The sequence below is a fragment of the Mastomys coucha genome, unplaced genomic scaffold, assembly GCF_008632895.1.
Source record: "Mastomys coucha isolate ucsf_1 unplaced genomic scaffold, UCSF_Mcou_1 pScaffold15, whole genome shotgun sequence".
Lineage (NCBI taxonomy): Eukaryota > Metazoa > Chordata > Mammalia > Rodentia > Muridae > Mastomys > Mastomys coucha.
In genome coordinates, this window is record NW_022196897.1 from 115,460,388 (window position 1) to 115,488,266 (window position 27,879).

The 27,879-nt window shown below is 41.2% G+C and overlaps 1 long non-coding RNA gene across 1 annotated transcript; it reads right to left on the reverse strand.

Annotated features, from left to right (window-relative positions):
- Positions 1-686: 686 nt before the first annotated feature.
- On the reverse strand, positions 687-19,317 carry LOC116092356. Its single transcript, XR_004119217.1, has 3 exons — positions 19,114-19,317; positions 6,625-6,801; positions 687-812 (listed from the first exon to the last, which is right to left on the reverse strand). It is a non-coding gene; the product is annotated as an uncharacterized LOC116092356 (long non-coding RNA).
- Positions 19,318-27,879: the final 8,562 nt, after the last annotated feature.

The window sequence follows — 27,879 nt, forward strand, 5'->3', positions numbered from 1 at the left end:
GATAGTTATTGTTGTTATTATTATTATTATTATTATTATTATTATTATTATTATTATATGTAGAAAGACAATTTGTGGCTGTTCAGAACATTAGTGAAACCATTTTGTATAACTTGAAAACCATTTTGTGTGATTTAGAATAATGTAGAACATTCAAGACAGGAACCTGCCACCTGGCAGCTCAGAGTGGCACCAGGCTCCAGGGCAAGCTCTGATAAACATGTCAGATAGTGATCTAGCCAAGACAACTCAGATATGAGCCAAACCCAAGACAGGCTTTCATTGATATGCTACTGAACCAGCTCTAAGCTGTGTGCCCCAACACCACAAAGCTACTGCTAAACAAAATGATACAAATAGTTGAACTTTAGAAGTGACTCGGAGCGCCACACTGCCATGTTCCCGAGATATGGCATCTCCAGCTTCTTCACACACATCTGTTGCTGAGCTCACACATGCCTGCCTGTGCCTGTCGGCGCTGCAGCTCTCAAGAACCTTCTGGATCTCTGCCAGAATCATCCTCCTGGCCTGTCCCATATGAAGGATTTCACAGAGGATGTGGGTTGGGCCTGTTCCCAAAGCATTCTCACTAGAGAAGATTGATCCAGTAGGATCCTGCATCAGCCAACTGTTAGCTGCTTGGTGACATGTCTGTTAAACCTTTATGACAGCATGGGATTATAAGAAGTATTTGTGTGAATTAACCGAGACTACTCACAAGACAAATGTTCTGTGGACATCCTAGTTGCTGAGCCCACTGATGGCGCTCTCCATAGTGGCCTAGAACACAATCCATTTTAGAGACGGGTTACCTGAGGAAAGATGGAGAGGTCTGAATAAGTCAAATTAAATGGAGCTTTTATTCTCTGCTTTGGATTGTCCCAGGAAGAGCAGAAGTAAGACACAGCCCAGACTTCCAATTTGTTCAAATTTTTAAAGACAAAAACAAACTTGTGTGACATACACAGAAAGGTAGCTGTAGACAGTTTGCAGGAAGCAAGCAAAGTATTTACAGAAGTAGAAAGATAGTAGTTACTTCTCATAACCTTGAACTCGGGGACACATTATATAGAAATTTATGGCTGGTTTACATGACCAGTGAATTTTATGGCTGGTCTACGAGACCAATACAATTTATGACTAGTCTACACAATGAGAGACAAGTTTACTCAAGATAATTTTGACACTTAAAAGTATTCCTGAGTACTTTCACAGACGGTGTAACTATAGTTCAGTAGCTCACTACACTGAAAAAAAGCTGTGTATTCTGTTTCTGCTAAATGTAATATTCTGTAGCTATCTGTCATATCCATTTGATCTATGATGTAATTTAATTCATAGGGTTTTTGTTGACTTTTGGTTTGGATGACCTATCTAGAGATGAGAACAGGTAATTGAAATCATCTACTATTGTGCCAGGACCAACATGACAGTCAGGGTCCATTAGTGTTTATTGTATGAAATTGGGAGTCCTAGTAATTTTCTTTTGAGCCACAAATACTCATTTCTTTTTATTTTGTGTTTCCACATTCTGATACTTATCAAAGGCATATATTGTTTTGAAAAAAGGCAACATAGTGTACTGAAATAGCACATCCCGATGATGAGCACCATGCCGCACAGTTATCTTGCTTCTTTTATTGTTATTGTTGTTGTTGTTATCATTACTATTATTATTTAATCTTTTTTTACAGTCCAGTTATTATCCCCCTCCTAGCCCACCTTCTGACAGTTCCTCATCCCATTCCTCCATCCCCCATCTCTGTCTCCAAGAGTGTCCGCACCTCCCCTCAACCCCATCAGACCTCCCCCTTCCCTGGGGCCTTAAGTCTCTTAAGGGTTAGGTGCTTCTTCTCTCACTGAGGCCAGATCAGGGAGTCCTCTGCTGCATATGTATTGGGGGCCTCATATCAGCTAGTGTATGCTGCCTAGTTGTTAACTCAGTGGCTGAGAGATCTCAGGGGTCTAGGTTAGTTGAGACTGACTTTCCCTAATTCAACCACAGGGGCCCCCAGCTTCTGTCTATTGGTTGGGTATAAGTATCTGCATCTGGCTCTTTCAGCTGCTTGTTGGGCCTCTTAGAGGACAGCCATGTTAGGCTATTGTCTATAAGCACACCATAGCATCAGTAATAGTGTTAGGCCTTGGAGTCTCCCCTTGAGCTGGATCCCAGTTTGGGCCAGTCACTGGACATCCTTTCCATCAGTCTCTTCTCCATTTTTGTCCCTGTGGTTCTTTTAGACAGGAAAAATTATGGATCAGAGTCTTTGACTGTGGGATGGCAACCCCATCCCTCCACTTGATGCCCTGCTGGAGGTTCCCTCTCTCACTGTTTGGCATTTCACTTAAGTCTCTCCCTCTGAGTCTTGAGCATCTCTCACCTCCCAGGTCTCTGGTATGAGAGTCCTAGTATTTAGGGCACATATATCTACAATTTATTTCTTCTTGGTAGATTATTCTTTCGTTAATATCTAGCAGCCAACTTTACCTCTTCTATTCGGTTCAGTTTGAAGACACTTCTTATCAGTTATCTAAAGAGCTGTATTAGATTTTTTTCATCTTTCCTTCATTCGATCAGTTGACTCTTAATCTATGGATGTCTTTAACACTGGAAAGTGTTTCTTAGATACAACAGATCATTTAATATACTCTTAATTCTATCACTCATTCTGCATCTCTTTATTGGTTAGTTGCAGCTGTTTGAGGTAATTATTGAAAGATATTTAATGTTAGAACAATTATAGCAAAAAAAGTCTGCTAAAATGAAAAAAAAAAGAAACTTTGAGGTTTCTGCACTAAAGTACATTGTAAATAAAGAAACTGCCTGCTGTAAAACAAACAAACAAAAAAAGATATTTAACACTTCCTGTAATTTTGTCGGTTGTCCTCTGGTTGATTAGCATTGAGGTTCTGCTGGGGTTAGACATATGAGGGATTCCTTCTGAGCACTCCTTATTAAGTTATTTATTTAAGTTATTTATTATCAACTTGACACAAACTGCAGGTAACTGAGAAGAGGGAACCTCAGTTGAGGAGCCAACATCAGACTGTCCTGTGGGCATGTCTGTGGTACAGTTTCTTGGTTGATGACAAATGTAGGAGGGCTCAGATGACTATGGGTAGTGCCATCCCCTAGGCTGGTGGTCTCAGGGTATGTAAGAAAGCAGGCTGAGCAAGCCATGAGGAGCAAGCCAGTGAGCAGCACCCATCCATGAGGAGCAAGCCAGTAAGCAACACCGCCTATGGCTTCTGCATCAGCTCCTGTTCCTGTTCCTGTTCCTGCCCTGGCTTTGCCTAGTGATGGACCTATATCTGTAATGCAAAATAAACCCTTTCCTCCCTAACTTGCCTTTGGTCATGGAGTTTTATCACAGCAATAGAAAACCTATTTAAACTCTCTAAATTATATCTCCAGAACCCTCATGATGGAAGGAGAGAACTGACTCCTAAAAGTGACCTTGCAACTGCCACACACGTCATAGCAGATATGCACACATAAAATAAATGGAAAAAATGAAAATGGTCACATCCTACATCTGCTTTCTGTTCATGTTTTCTGTAACCTTTTTAAATCCTCATTTAATTTTGAAAATGCTACCTTGTCTCAGTCTGCTGAAGAGCTAGAAGAAAGGAAAACTTTTTGTTTGAAAGAATTTAGTGTCACAGGCTTTGCCTTTTCACTATTCTTAGTATTCAAGATAAAATAGATTGGAAAATAGACGCAGAAGGAAACTTGAGAACAATTTTATTGGATTTTGAGAGGATTAAAAACAAAGTAGGCAAGCTGGAGATCTTGGTATGTGGTGAGAGGAGGAAGCTGGATCAGAGGAAGAGAGGGAATCAAGGTTTTCTGAGTTAGAGGTCAGGAAGCCAGGCAGGTCGAACAGCAGAGGTCTACAGGCATCTGTGAATGTGTGAGCCAGAGTTGACTTCAGAGAGGGATGTGAGAACATGCAGAATACCAGAACAGTCGTAGGATTTTGGCTAATATCCAGAAATAAAAAGGAGATTAAAAGAAAGAGGAAATGAAAACGTGTTATGATTTGGGAAAACCCAAAAAGCTCACAAAGTAGGTAGTTTTGGCAGTGAAGGTTTGTAAGTATTTGTCACTGAGAGAGGGGCCTCTGGGACAGGCACTTAAATACACACCTCATTAAGGGGATAGTTATTTTTCTCCTTAACACTGTCTTCAAGTGTGTCACTTCTGGAACCAGTGGCTTGGAGTGTGTGTGTGTGTGTTATTTTTCTGTTCAGGTGATCAACAGTCCAATTTTGATTAACACTTAACAGAGAGATTAGTAGTATGTCTTTGTAATCTTATAATGTTTTGGCCAACCCAGGGCCAGAGGAGATTTAGATCCCATTTTTCTGACCAAAAATTATATAACAGAGCATACTCAAGAGAATTAAAAAATAACAACAAAAATTACATCTCTGAAATAGTTATACTTTACCAAGAGGAACTATTCTTCCCTTCATGGGGTTCAACAAAACTCCACCACTGCCGCCTTCCTCCATGACATGTAGTTTTTCCAGTTCTAAGAAGTTCCTGTGGTGGAATGGTCTTCTTCCTTTGAATTAGCATCTTACCAGGGACACAGGAGGTGGGGTCTAAAGCTGATTATGAGGTCCAGGCCATCTCAATGGCTTCCAAGCCTACTGTCTGACTACTCACATAACAGGGCTAATGTAACAAAGAGGAGACAAGAACACCATAGAGCCAGGCGAGAGGTCACCAGCAACTGGAATGCAAACGGAGCACCTCAGAGGATAATGAGATCAATGGAGAGAAGAGAAGCAAAAGAAAGAGGTAGGTTTATTATGGCAGTGGACAGTAACATTTGTGAGTTAAATCCAAATAAGATTATATTGTCTTCTTTTTAGAGGAAAATAGAGGGTGGTGGAAAACAGAAGGACTAGATAAAGTTCTATAATGCTAGAGATAGTAGCATATGTGTTTTTAAGGCAAAAGCAAAGCTCAGACTCTAGCAGCCTCCACAGGTTAGACTGGGCCACCAACCCCATACGTCAATTAAAGGGCTGAGCAATTCCATAAAGCACAAAGAAGGCATTGATTCAATATGGCTACATTTGGAGGAGGGGCAGATAAAGGAGTCTATGTGCTCCAGAAGTGTTCATGTGAGGTACTCACATGAGGTTCTAGTTTGAATAGAAGATGGAAGATGTGTAATTAAGCAGTCTGGTTGAGGTGAGGTGCTGCCCTTCGATCCATCATTGTCCCAACTCTGGTTGAGTTGTTGAGATGTCCTGCAAGGTTTTGATCCTGGGATCCAAAGTGACTTGAGAGATGTTAAAGACACTAACTCATCTCTTAGACTTTAGCCCAAATAACATATGCAAGGTAAAGGTAGATATGTCAGTTTTTATCTTGCTGTTATTTTTATGGGTCAGTGATGGTTTGAATGAGAATGGCCCCCAAAGGCTTGTATATTTGAATGCTTTGTCCCAAGTTGGTGGAACTGTTTGAGAAGGATTAAGAGGTGTGGCCTTCTTGGAGGAGATGTGCCACTGGGGGTAGGTTTGAGATTCACCAAACCCACCGATTCCCAGTTAGCCCCCTCTCTCTGCTTCTTGGTTGTTGTACCAATTTATAAGCTTTCTGCTACTGCCTTGGCACCATGCCTGCCTACCTGGCTGCCAGCTGCCATGGTCCCTGCCATGATGGTCATGGACTCACTCTCTGAAATTGTAAACAAGCCCCCAATAAACTCTTTGTTTTGTAAATTGCTTTGGTCATGGTATCTTTTAACAGCAACAGAAAAGTAACTAAGACAGGGCCCAAGGGAGGAGCCAATGCTTTTTAAGCAAAAGTAGCTTTTATGCATCTGTTGAAATAGTCCCTGTTAGTGGTATATTTTAACTTTTGTAAACCCATACATGTGTACTGCATGAGAATTATTGGAACGTAGGCTAAAGCTGGGTTCTCTATTCTTTTCTCTTATCGTAGCACCAGTCATGGTGTTCTGTAAAAGGAGCAAGTTGCTCTCTCCTTCCCTCCCATGCCCTCTAGTTTGACATAGCATACAAGGTAGTTTTGGTGCAGCAAATACTGGAGGAAAAATGTATATTAGACCAGAACTTGGGAAAAATGATCTTTGAGGCCTCTTCCTACCTCAGAGACCTATTGTGATACTTTTTTTTTTCTGACTAATTATGCACATAAGGTTTCTGTGTTGATTCTGAAGTGTAATCTGTGTTCTGTTTGTCCATACTTAGGTGGCAGGGCACAGTGACTTCCTCAGCAGCCCTTTTCTCCAGGACTACAGTCCCCAGATGCTCTGGTGGATTTGTCTTTTCTTCCTTTTAGCAATATCATCTTACTTCTTGGATTCTGAGGTGTTATTGTTTCACACACACACACACACACACACACACACACACACACACACACAACTGTTGTTTCCCCAGGAGACTGATAGTTGTATCATTAGGTCTTCATATGTTAGGACGTATGTCTGCGATTTCACTATTTGCTGTCTTTTAGCTTTACTCCTCCCTTTCCTCAGACACCTTTCTGTAGATTTAAAAAAAAAAAAAACACTCTGCTCTGATAAAGGCCACAACCAAAATAACTCTGGGAGAAAAGAATTTAGTTCATCTTACACTTTCAGGTCACAGTTCATCTCTGAGGGAAGTGAGGGCAGCAGCTCAAGGAAGGAACTGGAGGCAGCTGAGGCAGAGGCCATGGGCGAGTGAGTGATGCTTACTGGCTTGTTCCTCATGGCTTGCTCAGCCTGCTTTCTTTTTCACTCCTGGACCACTTTCCAGAGGTAGATTTACCTGTAATAAAATAAACCCATCCATATCAATTATTAATCATCAAGAAAATGCCCTCATGGGCTTGCCTACAAGCCAGGCTTGTGAAAGCATTTTCTCAGTTGTGGTTCTCTTCTCTCAGACAACTCTAGCCTCTAGTTTGTGCTGTGCTCTCTCTCTCTCTCTCTCTCTCTCTCTCTCTCTCTTTCTCTCTGTGTGTGTTTATAACAAAGTTATAACAAAGGTATTTCTATGTGTCCACACTGTGAAGAGGAACAAAGAGATTCACTGTCCCCTACCTCTTATCCCCAAGTTCATTTTCAGGGTTTTAACATGAGGCTTAGGTTGAAATAAAGAAAAGAGATATACATGGCTAAGCATCCCCATCAAGGTGTGGTCCTGCTCATCACCACTGTCGGGGGATGCAGTCTCTCCTGGAAGGTAATCTGATCATTTGTCAGAACTGTATGAAATCTCCTTGCAGTACACAAGCTGCCCTTCTGACAAGCAGCAGGCCCCTGGCCTTTTCCATCTTCAAGCATGAGATTCTTGGGAAATTCCAGTTTTTGGAGTGCATTGCATCAGTGTGATGACAGCCACAGAGAAGAGTGTGAGTGTCTTGTTAGAGCATCTTCATTCTTACCATGATTCTTGCTTTGTTTTCACCCCTCATTCTTGAGATGAAATGTGCATGGCATAAGCATGTATCATAAACAGAAGACAAATAGGGGAGATGCTAGTTCAGTTAGTGTCAGGCAACCACACGCAAGAACCATTTCTCCATAACCTCTAAGCCTCAGTCACTTTTGGAAGGGCTGCCAGAAGTGACTTCGCTGTTGTTTTTTGCTTTGAGACCATCTTCACCATGAAACCTAGGCTCATCTCAAACTTACAGTCTTCCCACTTCAGCCTTCCAAATTCTGGCTTTATAAACATGTTACCATCCTCAGCATGACTTCATTTTTATTTTGATAATTTAATCCTTGTCTCTGAACAATATTCTCTTATGACACTGATGATTAGCCATCTGGTAGTTTGGTTTCAGTTATTTCTCATTGCTAATGTTCTTTCCAGAGAATGATCCAAAATAGCTGTACGTTTAGTTTTGAGTGAGTGAGTTTGTTAAGCATGCAGTGAACAAAAATAAAACAAAAAAGCAAGTTGTAGATAGATAGCAAAACATCACTAAATTAGTTGCTTACAGCATCTACCAGAAATGACTGGGGAAGCCCCATGAGACAGTCAGCTCAAGTTCAGATTACAGGATTTCAGTTGAGACACAGTGTGTCCACGGACCCCCATGTTTCCAAGTAAAAGAACATATAGAAAGCAACAGAAAGATACATTGTGCCATCCAATGGGCGAGGACCCCAGAGCTCATCTGCTTGCATATTTGGTCTCCAGTCAATGGAATTGTTTGGGAAAGATTAGGAGGTGTGGCCTTATTGGAGGAGGTATGTCATTGAGGATTGGCTTTCAGGTTTCAAAAGCCCACACATTCCCAATTAGCTCTCTCTGCCTCATCGTTTTTATGGATTTCAGGATGTAATCTCTCAGCTACTGCTCCAGCACTAGCTTACCTGCCTGATGTCATGCTCCGCCCCATGATGGTCTTGGACTTTAACCCTCTGAAACTGTGAGCATCCCAAGTAAACTTTTTCTTCCATAGCCATGATGTCTTATCACAGCAATTGGAAAGTAACTTAAGACCAGGGAGTGGAGGTATTTTTGTGACAGACTTGATGATGCTGGTTTGGGGGATGTCTGGAAGACTTGGAGCTAGAAATACACTTAAATATTGTAAACAGAGATTAATGGACCATCCTAGTAGGAAGATAGTAGTACTAATAGCAGGTGGAAGCCCAGCTTGAGAGATTTCAAAGGGGAACAATATTAGCAACTGGATTAGAGAGCATATTTATGATATTTTGGCAAATAATATGGCTACTCTCTACCCTTGTAATAAATTGAAAGGTATTGCATTAAGTTCTTTGGTGGAAGGACGTTCAAGAAAGTCAAATATTGGTTTTGCCACATGGTTATTAGTAATTCATCTTATGCAGGTCTCTAATGGCAAAAAGCAAGTGTGTAGGTGGGGGTAAATACAAAATATAGAGTTTAAAGAGAAAAGCACCAGGAAATTTAATGTTAGAAGCAGGATGGATGCCGAAAGAGGTGAGAAGAGTGAGGATCCAAAATGGAATAAAGGAGTGACCTCAAGGCCCCACCCAGCTCAACTTCCCCATTGCACAGAGAAAGGCCTGGGCAATGTTCTGCTCCAAAGAAGCAACAACAGAGAGAGATTTCTGCAAAAGTAATTCAAAGGATCAGAATTCCATCCTAAGGAGGCAGTTAGGCCTTGCTTCTTCGTTCACACAGTTCTGGCCTTAGAGTCTTGAAGGATACAAAGGAGAAGAATTGTGGAATTAAGGGAAGCTGCTACAGCCAGGCAATAGATAGCAGGGCAAGCTTTGCATGAAGTCCCTGAAAGGCCATTGTGCGAAGCTGTGAAAATGAAGCCTGGTTTACATTGGAGACCCCAAGATGTTGGAGATGTCATAACTGTGAGTCATCTGCCAAAGATGTCTTTAGACAGGGAGTGGAACTAGGCCAAGAAAGAAAAACGTGCTGTGGGCAGTAAAGCTAGAGGGTTAGAACCAGCTAAGCTTGTTGACATCAGACAAAGCTGCAGGATTTGGAGTTTTGTCTGCTGGGTTTTTGCCATGAGCACTTTGCGTGATGGCGGTATCTGAGGCGTAAACTTCAAGGAAAGTCAGTCTCCTGCCTCCGCATTGTCACCTGGCACCCCAAACTCAGAGGTAGCCCAGATATGTCCTCGTACTAGTGTGCTAGGAACTCTCCAAGATATCATTTCTTCACACCTAGCAAGAGAAAATTCGGACATTGCTTTCTGACCTTCACCAATGTTTCCAACTATCCTAGTTTAATGTTTTAAGTACTAGAGAGTAATTGAAAGGTTTCTCTCACTCTAAGACATTAGCTGAAAGAGTTAGGTCGAGTTTCCCCTCTGCCTGCCTCCAACAAGAACCAGAGAATTAGCATAAGAATACCTCAACAGGGAGGGCTCCACCCCTCTTCCTCCTGTTTCACACCTAGCTACCAGACCCTATTGACCTGGGTGTGGGGGTCGCTTGCCTATGTGACTTCAGTCTAGCACTAGGACTGGGGGAAGAAGGACTTGGACTCACATGCAAGACTAGCACTACAACTTAGATGGGCTAGGACTCAGATTCATGTATCTCTCGCAGTCCCCCGGGCCCAGAGCACTTGGGCCCGGGGGATGCAACACCAGTTCAGAGAAGATAGCTGCTGTTTTAGACCCAGTATGTTTCAGATAGCCTCAGAGGTACCTTAACTGTTGAGCTGCCAGATTTTTATTTCTCTTTTACAATGATTGTAAAAGCCTCATGTCATTTTTAAAGAAATACACACAGACCTTACACCACTCATGTCTAGTCTGTTTGTCAAAAGCCGAATCCCATACCCACCTGGCCAGAATCCCTCGTCCCGCGGAACAAGGGACCCCACAAGAAATCCCGGTCAGCAGCAGGTATTGTTCTTTCTTTGGTTAGTATGTCCCATGTCCCCATTCCTTCCTTTTTGGAGTGGCAATATATATTCTTCGCCTTTGCGTGTTGGATGTATGTGATTTGCCTTTTATTTTCCAGGGAATTGCAACTAAGAGACTGGATTGGATTGTCTCAGAAGAGACTTTGGACTTTTAAATTGTGTTGAGATTGTAAAATACTATGGGGACTTTTGGAGTCAACTAAATGTGTTTTGCAATATTTTGCATAGGGTATGGAGGTCAGGGGGTGTGATGTGGTGATCTGAATAATAATAGCCCTCATATTCTCAAATACTTGAATACTTAGTCCCCACTTGATAGAACTTTTTTGTCTGGGGATGAGCTTTGAGGTTTTGAAAGCCTTGTGTGATTCTTGGTGTTTCTCTCTCTCTCTCTCTCTCTCTCTCTCTCTCTCTCTCTCTCTCTCTCTCTCTCTCTCTCTCTCTCTCTCTCTCTCTCTCTCTCTCTCTCTCTCTCTCTCTCTGCCTCCCTGCCTCCTACTTGCAGATCAAAACATGAGCTCTCAGCTGTTTCTGCTGCCATGCCTTTGCTCTGGCATCATGAACTCTGACCTTCTGAAATCATAAGCCCAAACGCTCTGTTTTGTAAGTCACTTTGGCCATGGTATTTTATTCCAGCAACAGAAAATAAATCAAGACAAGAGATTCCCAGGAAAAGCAGAGCTGTCTCTTCACAACTGAGCTTTTGGCTTCTTGTTGACTTCTTTTCCAGACAGAATGAATGAACTTGTGCCATAAACTTCACCAATCCCTTTGACCTGAGGACAACTCCCCTCCAGGGAGGAACACTAAACCCACACCAGTCACTCCACCCACCCCTGAGACCCACCTATGCCACAAGGTCCACATGTCTTACACCTGCCTTCTTCTCCAGGTGGAGAAACTCCCCACATCATATAATAATAGAAACTATAAATGTACAAAACACACAAAGGATAGTAAAAGCTGCAGGAAAAAAAGAACAAGTCTCATACAAAGGCAGACCCATCAGAATAATAGCCGACTTTTCAATGGAGACTGTGAAAGACAAAAGGGTTGGACTAGTGTTCTATGAGTTATGAACAATCACAGATACCAGCCCAGACTACAATACTCACCAAAACTATGAGTCATAATCAACAGATAAAGGAAAGCTTTCCTTTACAAAATAGATTAAAGGGATGTCTAGCTACTAAGCTAGTTGTACAGAGAATACTAGAAGGGATATTCAGATCTGAAGAGAAGGTTAAACATTCCCAAGGCACAAAGAAAAATCACCAACTTAAAAATGTCAAGTAGAACACTGCCAAAAGAACAAAATGACAGGAATTAATATATACTATTCAGTAATTACTCTTAATATTAATGGTTTTGGCTCTTCATTGAAGAGCCACAGGCTAATAAGTTGTATCAGGAAACAATATTCATCTTTTTTCTGCTTCCAAAGAAACATATGTCATGACCAATAGAAGACATCACTTTAGGGTATTCCAAGCCTATGGAACAAGGAAATAGCCAAGCATACATATTCTACTTTCTGGTAAAACAAACTTCAAGACAAATCTAATCTGAAGAGATGGGAGGGCATTTTATAGTCATTAAAGGGAAAAAAATCACCAAGTAAGATATTACAATCTTAAGCATATGTACACCAAACTTAGGAGTACCTAATTTCATAAAAGAAACACCTTTACACTTAATATCACAGATTAATACCAAGAGAGAGATATTGGGTGATTTTAGAATACTGTTTTTCACAAATAAGCTATCTAGAAAAATCTAAGATAGAAAAATTGTGGAGTTAAATGATATCATAAATTAAGTGGACTTAATAGATATCTCTAGAACATTTCACTCAAACACTAAAGGATACACATTTTTTTCAGCAGCGCATGAGACTTTCTCCAGATACAGAGCACATATTAGAATACAAAGCAAGTCTCAACAAATGCAGGAACACTGATTCACATCCAGCATTCCATCTGAGCACTGTGAATTAACATTGGGTACCGCCAACTAAAGAGAAGACAGAAAACCACACAATTTTATGAAAATTAAACAACATACTACTGAATTAAATTGATTACAGGACTAAATCAAGAAGAGAAAATGTAAAATTCCCAATATTAAAGGAAAATGGCGACAAGCCAAAGCCCCTGGGACACAAGAAGGCATCTCTAAGTGTAATATTCATAGCTCTAACTGCCTATATCAAAAGACTTGAGAGATCTCAAATCAATAGCTGAATAATGCCTTACACAAAGGCCTTAAAAAGGAAGAATGGTGAACACCCCAAAAAAGTAGACAGGAAGAGCTAAGCCCTAGTAATCAGGGCTAAAATTAATAAAATAGAAACGAACAAACAAATACAAAGATTCAGTGAAACAAAGAGCTGACCTGTTCTTCTGAAGTTTGCTTGTTTGTATTGTTGTCCTTGCTTTTGTTGTCAGCTTGACACAAACTAGGGTCATCTGGGAAGAGGATCTTGGACTGAGAAAACACCTCCATCATATTGTCTGTGGGCAAGTCTGTTTGGCATGTTATTGATTATGATTTATGTGAGCTGTAAAATATGAGTTGGTTTTGATCATATGTCTTAAGACAGTGACTGAAACCCTAAGACATAGTTCTTTGAAAAGATTAACAAGATTGACAAACTTTTAGCCAAGTTTTCCTGGCTAGTCTTATGACAACTTGATACAAACTAGAGTTATCTGAACGGAGGGAAGCTCAACTGAGAAAATGCCTCCATAGGAATGGGCTGTAGGACATTTTCTTAAATCTGTGATTGGTGAGGGAGAGCCCAGCCCATTGTAGGTGGTGCCACCCTTGGGCAGGTGGTTCTGAGTGCTATAAGAAAGCAGGCTGAGCAAACCATGAAGAGCAAGCCAGTGAGCAGCACTCCTCATGGCCTCTGAATTAGCTTCTGCCTCCAGACTTTCTTCCATGATAAACACTGATGTGGAAGTGTAAGCCAAATAAATCCTTTCCTCCCCAGCTTGCTTTGAGCATGGTGTTCATTGCAGCAATAGAAACCCTAACTAAGACACAAATTAATACCCACCCCAAAAGAGAAAGGCCATTCAAGTTAGTAAAATTAAAGAGGCAAAAGGAGATATTACAATAGATGTTGAGGAAATTAGAAAATCAAAAAGACATATTTTAATAATCAATATACTACCAAAATAGAAAATTTATAAGAAATTGATATATTTATAGATATACACAACCTACTAAAGTTAAATCAATATAAAGTTAATAATTTAAATAGACTCATAACATACTGTGAGTTAGAAGCAATAATTTAAAAATCTTCCAAGTTAAAAAAAAGAAAGCACAGGGCCAGATGGGTTCAGTACAGAATTCTACTAGACCGTCATAGAATATCTAATGCTAATATCCCTTAAATTATTCCACATAATGGAAAAAGAAAGAATATTTCCAAATTCCTTTTACAAAGCCAGTATTAGCCTGATAACCGAACCAGGCAAAGGCCTAACAAAAATGAAGTTATAGGACAATATCGTCAGTGAACACAGCTATAAAATGAAATACTGGCAAACCAAGTCAAGAACACATAAAAAAAATATCCATAATAATAGGGGACTGCATTTGCACTCTCCCCTGAAAAAAAAAATAAAGTAGCTTTATTTTAGAAATACAGGAGTTGTTAAGCATATGTAGATCAATATATGTCATCCACCACAAAGGCTAAGGGACAGAAAACATTTGATCATCTCATTAGATGAAGAAAAAGCCTTTGACAAAATCCAACACCCATTCATGACAAAAGCCTGGAAAAGCTGGGATACAGGGGGCATGTCTGAGCATCTAAAGGTAATATACGAGACACCTAAGGCCAGCATCATTCCCACTGGAGAAAACTCAAAGCATTCCCACTAAAATCAAGAACAAGGCAAGGATGAGCACTCTCCCTGCATTTTCAACACAGTACAAGAAGCGTTAGCTAGAGCAATAAGCTAAGCAAAGAACACACAGAGAATAGGAAGTAGAAGAAGTCACAGGGTCTTTATCTGCAGATGGCATGATTCTATGTGTAAAAGTCCTTAAAGAATCCACCAGAAATCAGAAATCTACTACTGACAAGTACATTTAGCCAAGTAGCAGGATATTTAGCATATAACAATCATATGTTCAAATGATGAACGTGTGAGAAGGAAAAGGCAACACTACCCACCACAATCATCTCAAACACATCTTGGAGTAAATCTAACTGCGGAAGTGAGAGACATGGACAATGAAAACTTTAAGATACCAAGACCAAAAGAAGCTGAAAAAGATATCAGACAATGGAAATAGTTCCACGCTCATGGACTGGTATGATCAATATTGTGAAAATGTCCGATGTATCACAAAAGCAGCCCAGAGATTCAGTGCAATCCCTATCAAAATTCCAACACAATTCCTTATAGGAAAAAGAAACAACAAAGCAAAACAAAAAAACACCAAAAAAACCTGCCAGACATGTAATGAAAAAACCAAACACTTAATCTGTACCACTTCAATAATCATTAATCTGTAATTGGTCTTTGTTCTGTGAAACCTGTATAAATAAAGAAGCCGTTGGTTTCTAGTCTGTCAGAGCTGCAGAAGCAGTCTGAGGTCTGATTGTTAGTCAGCCAGAGTTGCCTGAACACCTGAACACCACCGCCTAATGCACTCCTCCCTCCATCACTGATTCCTTATCTCCTGTGAGGACTGCTTGCTGATATGTCCAGTGTTATAAGTTCAGTCACAATTAGAAAATAAAGACAGAACAGATTTAATTTTATTATCAGCCCTATAACTCCAACTTAGAGAATCTAAAGGATGTCTCCTCAAAAGCAAACACATCTGTTATATGACAGCCTGCTTTCGGGCTGGCGGTGTTTGCAGCTTTAAAGCACTCCATACAAACAGAAACTATCTGAGCCAGTCTTTTTATGAATAACAAATAGTAATACCTAACTAATTTTACTATATTGTTTTATCATCTGCTATATAAAGTAGGAAAAATTTATTTTAGTCAACCTATTTTATTTACTGAGTTCTATTTCTCCAGGGATGTGCCCTATATGACCCTATCTTTAAACTACATTTTCAGAGAGTTCTAAACTTACTGTGAAGGGAGACCTTAAATCTGTAACCTGTCTTCCTTCCCAGTCAGAGTTTGACAGATGTCTATGTTTACCTTGCACCAATTATGCTGTTTGAGTTTGCTCAGGGGCAGAGATCCCAAGAAGATTCCTCATCTAGTTATATGCACATCTGTGCTTAATGATCTCCAGGGCATAAGGATGACTTCCCAATAGGGCCAAATAAACTTAATTTTATGATTTTCCTAAAAAGACTCAGAAATAATTTTCTCAGTAGGAGAAATAAAATGAATTATAAGGCAGAAAGGCCCCAGGAATGCAACACACAGAGACCAAAACCCAAACGTGGGAGATAGAACAACCATAGCAGTATTTAGCTGAACTTTGCTGGGTCTGTGTCAGACAGCTGTGCTGGCTCCATGTTTCTTGCTATTTCCAGTGGATATGGCTGTGACAAAAACAAACAAACAAACAAAACCAAAAAACAACCCTTAAACCCCATATGGAAACACAAAAGACCCAGGATAGGCAAAACAATATTGAACAACAACAAAATCACTGGAGGTATCACCATCTGAGAATGTAAGTTATACTGCAGAGCTATAGGAACAGAACAGTATGGTATAGGCATGAGACAGATCGACCAATGGAATAGAAATGAGGATCCACATATGAATCTGCACTCCTATGGTCACCAGAGAAACCAACCATTCTCAATGGGAAAGAAACATCATCTTAAATGAATAATGCTGATGGAACTGGATCGCTACATATAGAAATATTAAACTTGAGTCTTATCTCTCGCCCTGCACAAAACTCAACTCCAATGGATCAAGGACCTCAGCATAAGACCCTGATACAGGAGAAAGTAGGAGATACACTTGAACTCACTGTACAAGAATGGACTTTCTGAGCAGACGCTGATAGCGCAGGAACACAGATCAAGAATAAGTGAAACCTTATGAAAACAAAACAGGTCCTGTACAGCAAAGGATACTATTACCCAAGTAAAGAGGAAGCCTGCAGAATGGGGAAAAATCTTTTCCAAGTATACATTTGACAGAAGGTTAATATCTAGAATATATAAAGAACCAAGGAAAATAACAATCCTGAAAATAATCCAATTAAACAACGAGAGATGGAACAATACAAAGAGTTCTCGAAAGATAGAATACAAATGACTGAGAAACGTTTTTAGAAATGTTCAACATTCTTAGCCATTAGGGAAATGCAAATTAAAACCATTTTCAGACTTTGGCTTATACTAATCAGAATGGCTAAGATAAATAAAACAAACCCTGACAACACCAAATGTAACGTGTACTGGAGAAGAGGGACATAGTCCCTGCTGACAGGAGTGCACACTGGTCATCCCCTATGGATGTCAGTGTGGAGGTTCATTAAAAGGCTGCAAGCAGAGGTAACACATGATCAGCTATTAGACACATTCACTGAGACTCTAAATTCCATCACAGAGATACCTGCCCACTATTGCCACAGGTCCATGTTCACTGCAGCTCTATTCTCGGCAGCCAGGAAACAGAAATGACCTAGATGTTCATCCACTGATGAATAGATAATGAAAATGTGGTGTGCCTACACAATGGAATATTGCTCAGCTATCAATAAAAATGATGACATTTGCAGGTGTGGTGGTTTGAATGAGAACAATACATCTATTTGAATACTCGGTCCCTAGTTGTTGTTGTTCCTGTTCTTACTGTTTTGAGAAAGAGTCTATCTTTGTACCTTCAGTGTCTCTGAAATCATTAGGTTCAAACTTTGAATTCTGGCAACTATAAAAATCTAGACTTTGAGGCCACCAGTCCTAGATAGGCCAATTAGAGAAACGAATAGTAGTAAAAAGCAGGAAAATGAGATTTACTTAATATGGTTGCATTAAAATGGGGAATAAAATGGTCCAGGGCGACCTCCCCTCCCCAATCTATCTTAATGTTCCTAAGGTTTAATGAGGTTTAAGTTTAAATACAGGGAAGAGATATGCATAGCCCTGTAGCCCTTGGCCATCACTGTCTAGACTTCAGTCTCTCCTGCAAGGGTTAGACAAATTACCAGAATGGTGAAATTTCTTCCTGGAAGACAAGTTCCTTCTCTGACTAGTACAACATTCAGTCTTTGCTTTCCCCTGCAGAAGAGGCCTGGGGGCATTTCAATTACGTTAGACCGTTATCTCAGTAGTCTGATAGACAAGGAAAGGATGATGAGTGTCAGTTTCTGGCCTCTTTGCTCATGCCAGTAAGGTTACACAGGTTGGCCTGGAACTCACTCTGGAAAATGATGTTGGCCTTAGAGCAATCCTTCTGCATCAGCTGCTTGCATTTTGGGGTTACAGACATTAATTACTACAGTCAACTTTTTTTAAAATTTAAAAGCAAGGCTCTTAATCCATCCCTTGCTGACATCTCCAGAATCGCCCACAATATTGGATTGGTGGAGTTCAATGTGGGGAGGAACAAACCTACCAGGACTGCATGCTGTTGAGGCTGCAGGTCAATAATTCTGAACCTATGCTGCCCAGAGATGGGGCATCATGACTTTGGCTTGACTTTGTCATCTCAGTGTTTACATAGGACCTACAACTGAGAGAGGCATGTTCACTATTGCTTTAACCTAAAAAATCAAATAGTTAAATTCCTTCTTGATCTCCAGAAACCATCTGGGAGGGAGCTGTGATCATAACCACCAAACAGCTATCAAATTGCCTAAAATATCCCGAGTTCATCCCTCTCCAGTCAAGCTTTGGAAACCAAGGTAAAAACCCACAAGGAGGAGACTAGTAGATGCTCTTATGAACCTATCAAGGGATTCTAAAGGACTTTAATATAGGTGTTTTAAAATATCCTTGGCTCTGGCTTCCTCTGGTTCTGCCTTGGGTGTGTAATGCCAATAACTCTTGCCTTTATGTCTCCTTCATGTTTCTATCTAGGGACTTTTTTTCCCTCTGTACACCTGGCTGTATTATGGCCTTACAGATACAATCTTAGCATTCTCTAGATAGTTCCCTAGATGCACTGGAGAGGTACTATGACTGCCACACACAATGATCTTCACTTGCCAGAAGAAGCCAGATTTGGCCATTGCTCTAATTCTTAGAAAGGTAGTTAACTTTACCTCTTCAAAGGCAGAAATTATGAAGACAGGAGACAGACATGGGACAAGGAGTTTAGGAACAAGGCCTTGATTCATGCCCTTGGGCAGCAGCTGAAAATGACCTTGGTCCTGTCCTAGCAGGAAGACAGAAGCACCAGTCATGTTTTGGGCTCTCATCCCGAGTCTAAGTTTCTTTAGGCGTGTCTTCAATGCACAAGGGATGATGAGAACTGGAGTTAGAAGCTGGTCAAGAAGAGCAAGGACCCTAAAGCAGCAATCCCAAGATATCAGAAGAGAGTCTGGCTCCTGCTTTTTGGTTATGCCCTACAGATGAGCACTTCTGAATACCCACATATGTGAATGAGACTGAGAAGACATTCCCAGACACCTGGCTGGGCAGCTGGGCTGGACAGGTCACCTGCTACCCATACTTCACCCCAGTGCAACAGCTCAAGCTTATTTCCTGGAACCCTTCTTGCTCTCTCTTTCTCTTTTAAACTACCACCTATGAATCAATGATAAACATCTCTCTGGAACTCACCCTCTCAGTGGTCTGTTCATTTCACTTTCAAAGACAACCCAGCAAGGTGTAGAAGTTCATGCCTTTACTCCCAACACTGGAGAGGCAAGAGAAGGAAGACCATTCCAATATCTATAAAAGTTCCAGGCTACTATGGGGTACTTGAAGAGAAACACTCCAGAGATGCCTGAGTAAGTTAAATGGTGTCTTCTATTTCACCTCCAGAAGGACTGTCTCTTCTGGAGGGAGAGCAGCGGGAAGCACTCTTGACCTCTAGTTTGTTGTTAAAGTCAAGGACCACAATTGTGACATATACAGAAAGGCAGGTGTGGACATCTGCCTCAAGCAAGTGTTGTTTACATAAGCAAAGAGATAGCAAGCAGTTAAGTGGTCTGTTAGATAAGAGTCCAATTTACCTTAGGAATTTATGAAAAAATTTACGGCTGGTCTAAGTGATGAGAGACCAGTTTTACTCAAGATAGTTTTAGCACTTAAAGTACTTTTAGGAATTCTGTCATGAGATAGCATAACTGTGGTTCAGTAGCCCACTACATGCCTACACAGTTAAGTCCCTGCCTTTAAAAAAAAAAAGACACACCAATAGTTATAGTGGAAGCCATATAGTTATGAACTTTCTTGCTGTTTTTTCTGTAAAAGTATTTCTCAGTGTTTTATATAATCCCACTTAAAATAGTATCCATAATCTTTTCATGCTTAATAGAGCCTACATGATTCTAACTTGGGTCTCCACTCTCTCTCGTCTGAGCCTATGGTCCTTCCTGCATCTTGACACAATCATTGTTGAGCACTCCAGTGCCTAGAACTGCCTGGGGAATAGTGTTCTATAAATAGCAACTGACATCATGAGCTAATGAGTTAAGGCTGAGTTTATTATCTCGCCAACTCAAATGTAGTCTATAATTATTTTAAAACTTTGCAAAATATAAAAAAAAAGTAGAAGAAAACCTCAAAGAATTGAATACTTAAATTACACTTATAATATGTCTTTCTATCCCTTTTTACCATCTGTGAAACTTTGGTTGATCTTACGTGGTTATTTTTGTAACATTTGACAGAGAATTTGACCTTTCAATAGCCATACACTTTCTTGTCTTGTTATGTTACACTTGTTTATATGCACTGCCCCTTATTCTAAAAAGGCATTCAGTCTATCCGAGATACACAAGGCCAGGATGTCTTTGCACCTACTCAGAGCTCACAGAGTGAATGAGCAAGTAAGTCTGGGAAACTTGCTTTCTAGTGGCTGGAAACAGAACTTGTGTCTAACTCTGAGAGATAGCCAGACCCTGTACCTTTCTGTCCATACCTTGGCATAGTACCTTAGAAATCTGCTTGACAGAGATGAAGGTATTCTAAAGAGACATTTTTGTCCTCCACTTTTGCTGTCATACAATTGTCTACTCAAGCTGAGAGAAGACAAACCCTACATCCTGAACCAGCCAATGGGGGACTTTTCTTCTGGAAGGAGATTTACAACCAGTTACATCTCTTTTACAGGAGAGGCAATGATGGGTTAGTGGTTTGTGGGACCACACCTTGACCAGGACTACTCAGATATGTGTAACTCTGGCCCTCTGTTAAACCTCAACCTCACTTCAGGACCCTCGAAGATGGACCTGAAGCAGGGAGAGCTGTTTCTCTTCCCAGTGTGGTCACATTGAGTACATTTCCCCTTTCTATTTCTCACTATTAATGTGGCTGTTTTAATCTGCTTATTGTGGGTGAGTAGATTGCCCTTGTTGATGTTGGGGAATAGGCTGAAACCCTAAGTTAGGTAAAATCTTTCTTTGTACTCATCTGCCTTGGCCTCCCCTTTCTGGAACAGTGTGTTTGAAGGTTTGTTCACAGGAGTGGCCTCCCTGGAGACCAAATGAGATTCACTCTATTCTGCAGGTATTTGCATCCAACTTTGTTGTTTGCAGAGAGAGAGTGTTAACTAAGCCCCACCCCAGTAACTGGTATGTGCATGCTCTTCCTTTCCTACAATTCCCCAGAGGCTTGGACTTCTGGTTAGCCCAACCCTCCACCCTCCCAAGTTCCAGGATCCTCTGGCTAGCAGGTTGCAAAAGGGATGGGTGTATAGGTTTCTCTGAAGCCAGTGTTACCAGGGAAACTGAATTCCTGTGGGGAATTCTTAGTCTCCATAATAAAATAACATAGAAACAGACTCAGAAGAAAACTCAAGGACAATTTCATCGGCGTTTAAGAGAAAAACTTAGTACAGGTTAATTGAAAATCCCAGCAGCCACCAGAAGGAGGGGTGGAGGGAGAAAAAAAAAATCATGCCTTTTAAAATTAGTCATGGGATGGAAATAGATAGCTTATTAAGAAAGGAAAAAGCACCCCCAGGAATGGGAGCAGGCTAGGGAGCTAAGGAGAGAGTCCGAAGAGCATGTGCCATGCTGTGTATGCATTTTTACACAGACCTCCCTCTCCTTGCTGCATTTTGCTAGCTTGTTTCATGCATGTTGTCAACTTTAAAAAAAAAAAACCAGAAACAAAACAAACCCCCTCCTCTCCAGCTTATCTTAAAGGGAATAAGAGACGGTTTATCCTGAAGCCATTATGAATGACATGGCCAGAGAACTCAGATGTTGGTGACCCCAAATTCTATGTTCCAATGTGGAAGCAGTTTCACTGGGTTTCTATAATTTTAAAGTATAACTAACATCATAAGTCAAGGCAAGTTTAAAATACATTGGTGGGGACACCAGGGAGACAGATACATTAAGATGGGGAAGCTTTATTCTGTAGGCCCACGGTATCATCTGATGGCATTCTTATCTTTTGGATTCATGGAAGCTAGTGTGCTGCTAAATTAATAGCTTTGTGCATTTATGTATTTATTTATTATCATGACGTGTCAGTTCAGATAGAGTGAGGCAAGGAATGGCTGGTCCAGAAGGCTAAAACTAGCCCAAGATACCTACAAAATTAGTCTCTCCACAGCACTGAAATTCTAATCAGTCAGTGTCTGCAGACATAGACTCCTTCTAGGAGTTTTTGTTGTTGTTCACAGCCAGACACAGCTTCTTTTTCAGAATTTTCATTCACTATTCACATTCTGTTAGGTGATGCCAGGGTAAGGAAGAGCTTCAGTCCTCCTCTGCAGAAGTTTTTCTAAGTGCACGCTGGTCAGTGCTCCTGTGTGGATATGGGGACTGTGAGTGCACTGGTCAGCGCTCCTGTGTGGATATGGGGACTGTGAGTGCACTGGTCAGTGCTCCTGTGTGGATACATGAACTGACCATGCTTCTTTCCAGCAACTCTCTCCCCTCCTCTTCCTTCTCATTCTACCACTACTGCCTAGTAGTTTAAAAGATCAGACTAGAATTTCTGTAGCCATATATAGAAGCCAAAGAAGCCAAACCTGTATAAAGGCTCTCTAGTTTAAGGATAATAATTCAAGAGAAGCTGATAAAATAAATTGCTTCTCGGTAAAAGTAGCCTTGGGGTCCTGGTTCCTGGACTAGAAAGGATGCAACATTTTAGTGCCTACTCTCCTCTCAGAGCAACTCCTCTCAGGTTGTAAAATGGTGCTTGCGGGGACTGCAGTGATTTTACAACCATATTCTTACTGCAGCAGGTTCATTGCACAAGTGGCTCCCTTCCCTATTTTACACGCATGTGTACACACAGGCACATACACAGGGCGAGGGGCTTCTACTTAAACTAATTCCTCCATAAGATCTGTGTTGATCCTTCCTTCAACCCTGGATTTCATCAAGTGAGCTATTCTATGAAATTACAGGTGAGAGTCTTGTCTTGTTTCATAAAGGCCAGGGTTTGCTTGTGTTTGTTTGTTTGTTTTTTATTTTATTTGCTTGTTTGCTTTGTATCTTTAAGAAAGAACTGAGCAAGACACAGAATGGTAATAGTGAAAAGATGGAATTATTATAAGTGAAAAACATATAATGCCCACGAAAGACAGAGAGTGGTTCCAGTAAATCCAAGAGCCCTCTGCTTTCTAGCCCCTGGAGGTTTTCCTTATAGAAAGGAAAGGAAGAGGACTCTGAAAAAAAATCTATTTCTGGCTGCCTGTGTTTTCTTTGTTTATTAGAAGAGATTTGTATCATTGATAGGTTATTTCTCTGCTGATGAAAAGAGTCAATTCAAACCAGATCAGATTATATTAAATGCAGGTTTATTGGGAAACTGTTCTCAGGTGGGCAAGTACACTGGCCCCCAGGAAGGAGGTCAGGGAAGTTGCCATCAGGAAGGAGGGAGGGGAGGAAGAAGAGAAAAAGAAGAGAAAGCAGAGAGCAGGAAAAGGAGGAGAAGAAGGAAACAAAATGTCTGGATTATATAGCAACGATCCTCTGGGGAAAGTTCAGAGTTGGGGGTGGGGGTATGCAGGTAAGGCCTGGGGGATTCTGGGAGAAACGGGAGCCCATGTCTGCTCTGCACCTCAGCTCTTTGTACAGCTGTCTGAAACCAAACAACCATTCTTGGATGGTCTTGGTTGCTGGTCCTTGAGCTGGTTTTCTTACAGCTCACAGTCTGACCTTAACTTTCTGCCTCACTAGAAAAGCACAGTGTGACTTTCTTATTGCACTCAGTATGCTTTGCATTCTGCATTTTCATATGTCTTCTGCTAGGCTGTAATGTCAATGAGGGTAGGAACCCTGTCTATTTTTGTTCATTGTGTCTCTGGTGTTTAGTAGAATGGCACCCCAGAGCATGATTACTCTCAGTAGATATTGGTTGAGTCAGAGAATGGATAACAGACATGAGTACTAAAGCCGTAAGAGTGCCAGTTAGCTTGTTTGTCAGATGTCCAAAGTTGAAACCCAAGTACGAAACCTTGCCTAGTAATCTCTCCATGTCACTGTTTCCCTGTCTGTGAAGTGAAGCAATGCTCATCCCATAGGATTGATGTCACAACAAATGACAAGCTTCAAGAGGAGCTAGACACACACGTCATCAACCCATTAATGACTATGCCCACAATCGCCATTTTCTACTCTTGGTCAATCGTCCTGTGGTAAGGACTATTATTTTATATGTCTCTTGAGACCATTTTGTGACTATTTCAACAGGTGCAACTTCTAGAAGGCAAGTTGTTTGGGATTATTTTGGCACATTGTTTTAGGGAGATAGAATTTTATGTTTTTCCAAATGAAGAGTGGTGAGAAGCCAACACCCCTGTTAGGTTCTAGATCAGCAGAACTGAGACACTCGGTGCTTAGTCAGTGATGATAAGCACTTACTCAAATAGGGTATCCCTTGATGGCAACTCCGCGCAGCTCATCATGGCCTCGCTTGTCCCTTGGGGGCTTACTTGGAAGTGTAGCTTACACAGCCAGGATTGGATCATGGAAATCTAGTGCATCCTTTGCTTGAGATTCCAAACCAAAGTGAGAAGTCAGCAATGCAGAAGCTTCCCAGACCGGCCTTCCCTGAAACTGCTGTGTCATCTGCTGTGTCATCCAGACTCGACACCCAGCTGTGATGCTTTGAAGCTCTGACTGTGGTTACCATATTCTTAGCTGTGTGTAGCCCAGGGCTTTTCTTTCTTTGGCTGTTTGAGGCTTTTGCTGTGTAGCCCAGGCTGGCTTTTAGCTCACTGAGAAGTTTCTGTTTTGAAGTTCAAGAGAGACACAAAGATAGATTATCCTTTCGGATAAGAGATCATTAGAAGAGTAATTAATGCCATGAACAGACAGACACCTGTGTGGCTGGAACTTTAATGAGAGCTTAGGAGCATCAGACAGGGTGTAGGTCCCTTTTCATATAACTTAGAGGAAGGGAGCATTTCATGCCATAAGGCTCAGGAATAGTCTACAGGACAGGCCTGCAGCCGGGTAGTCCCCAATTCCTGAGGGGAGGAGGAAATAGAGAAGAATTCTAAGGAAGGAATGTGACGAAAAGGAGGGGGCAGGGGTGGGGGAAAGGCTCCTTTAAGGTGTACCCATTATACAGGTGGGAGGTGTACCACCAGCAGTTCTGATGTTCCAGAATCTCACTGCCTGAGCCTGTAATTGTCCTTGAGGAATTGAGGATGTAATGGTGGCCCCTGCATCTAGGAAGTCTAATATGGGCTTAGAGACACACAGACAGGCTTGTCGTTTCCTTTACAGGGGCTGTAAGAAAGAGGCTGTAGTGAGTGGGTGTGATCTGAGCAACATTCCCTGTGTAGCCCAGGTTGGCTCCAAATAGCTATACTCCTCTAACCCCTGCCTCATGAGTATTGAGAGCACAGACATGAGCCCCCTTGGCATCTGGCCTAGGATTTTCAGTTTAACTTAAGGGCTTTCTGTGAAATGGAGAACTTTCCCAAGCTTGTGCCTCTTCAGCAGTAAGCCTGGCCTCGAATACTATACATTGGTCCCAACACTATATACACATTTCTTATAAATTTAGGGAGCCATTTCTGCAGAAAATGTTCTTTCCTTCTGAGGCCAGAGACAAAAACAGGAAAACAGTAAGGACATGGGGAAAAGGGGGGTAGGAGTGGGGCTCACACCAGGGTATGGCTGAAACCTCTTGCCAGCTGAAAAATCAAGGATTCTAAAAGAATTAGCGTTTGCTGTGTTGGTTGCTGACATAGGAACAATATAGGCCTGACAAGATGGCCACTATGCTTAAAAGGCCTGAGTTGGATCTCCAGAAGTCACAGTATGGAAAGAGAGGACCAATTCCTACAAGTGATCCTCTGTCACATGTACCCCCTCCCCCCCCACACACATACAAATAGATAGATAATAGATAGATGATAGTAGATAGATAGATAGATGACATAGATATAATTTTAAAAGAATAACAATAAATCAGGCACAAGACCTGAATGTTTAAGATATCATGTGGGGCCTCCCTCCTCTCCACATATTTTCTCACAAACAAGATTATTAATTCTGCCTAATTGATTGAAGGCACCCAAACTTCCTTCACCCCTGTTATCTAAAGTCATACCTTGTCAGCTGCAATCTTGTCAGGTATGCCTCAGAACACACTTACCATCTTACTTAAATGCCTTAGCAACTCTTTGAAATCACCGGGCTGGTGAGATGGCTCAGTGGGTAAGAGGACTGACGGCTCTTCTGAAGGTCTTGAGTTCAATTCCCAGCAACCACATGGTGGCTCACAACCACCCATAATGAGACCCTCTTCTGGTGCGTCTGAAGACAGCTACAGTGTACTTATGTATAATGAAGTATTTAAGAAAAAAAAAAAAAAGAAATGACCAAGACCTTCTATACGACTTTTGTAAAGACAACAAATTAAAACTTCTTTAAGAAGCCACTACCCATGGTCTCATTCATGTCTCACTTTCTCCCTCAAAACCTTTCTATTTACCCCAGCTTTTAAATCTGTTGGAAATGCCCCTTACACATACCCCAAAGGCAAGCAGAGCAAATACACCAGCTCCCCCATGCTTTGTCACCACTGCCTGTGCCGTGGTGGCCAGTGAGGAGATTTCTGGTATTCTTGTCTCTACCTGATTTGGGGGATTACAGGAGTGCATTTTTATGACTGGTTTATGCAGTGCTGGGAATAAAACCCAGTGTTTTTGCACATGCTGAGCAAATACTCTATAGTAACTGAACTATAGTCCCAGAGAAAATATCAATAAAACAATAGAGAGCTGAACAACAACAACAAAATCTTTTTAGATGATCCACATTGTCTGTAACTGAAGGTTTTGGCTTTCCTAGAATGTCCTCTTTGCCTTATACATAATTCCACATGGGTGTCAGGGGATCACCCCAGAGGGCTGTCAGTTATTCACATTATTATTTTTTTTTAGTCTTGGTCTTTGTTATTATTAGTTTTAAATGTCACCTTGCTACAACCTAAAATTACCTGAGAGCCCAAATGAGGGATTGTCTAGTTCAGGTTGGCCTGTGGACACGTCTGTAGATTGATTGTTAACATATGGAAAGACGGAGTCTACTGTGGGTGGTACCACTTCCTAGGCAGCACAAAGCCAGAGGAGAGAGGGCGAACAGACCGCCTGGGTGCATTTCATTTTTTTTTGCTCCCGACTGTGGACACGATACGACTAGCTGCGTAAGTTCTTTTCCTCGACCTTCTCCTCATTAATGGACTCTTACTTGTAATTATAAACAGAAATTATAATTTCTAAATTGTAATTGTCACCAAAAGAGAAATGAAACCAGAACTGTCTTATTCTGCAGATGAGATCCTGTTGTGTGGAGATATAATTCGTATACCAGTAAGTTCACTCAAAATATGTAATTAAATGCTTTTTAGGTCTCCCAGAGGCTAATGACCTTAGGATGTTTTCATGCCTCTACGAAGGTCCCAAGCCCTCCTCAGCAGTTACCTCTATTTCTCCCCAACACTCCTCAGCCCAGAGCAACCACTGTTTTCTTTTGGGTCTCTATAAATTTGTCTAGTCTGAACCTTTCGTATGAAAAGAGCAGTAGAGTCCACCGTCCTTTGTAGTTGGCTTTTTTGTTTAGTGTGGTTTTACTGCCCCATTTTCTTTTCTCCTTTTAATTAACAGAGAGTATCATGTTAGATGACTAATCCTGCTTTACTTACCTGCTTCTCCTTTTCGTGGCCACCCACCTTGCTTCTCCCTTTTGTCAGTTTTGAATAGTGTTAATGTGAATATTCAGGTACATGTGTGGACATTTCCATCTGGTACATATCTAGGAATGAAATGAACACGTCACGAGGCAGCCCCGTACTTAACAGTTTGAGGATCTACCAGCCTGGTTTCCAAAGTGGTTACCCGAGTTTACTTGTCCACCTGCAGTTTCTCTATAAGCTTGTCAGCTTTGCCATCTGCCTCTCTGA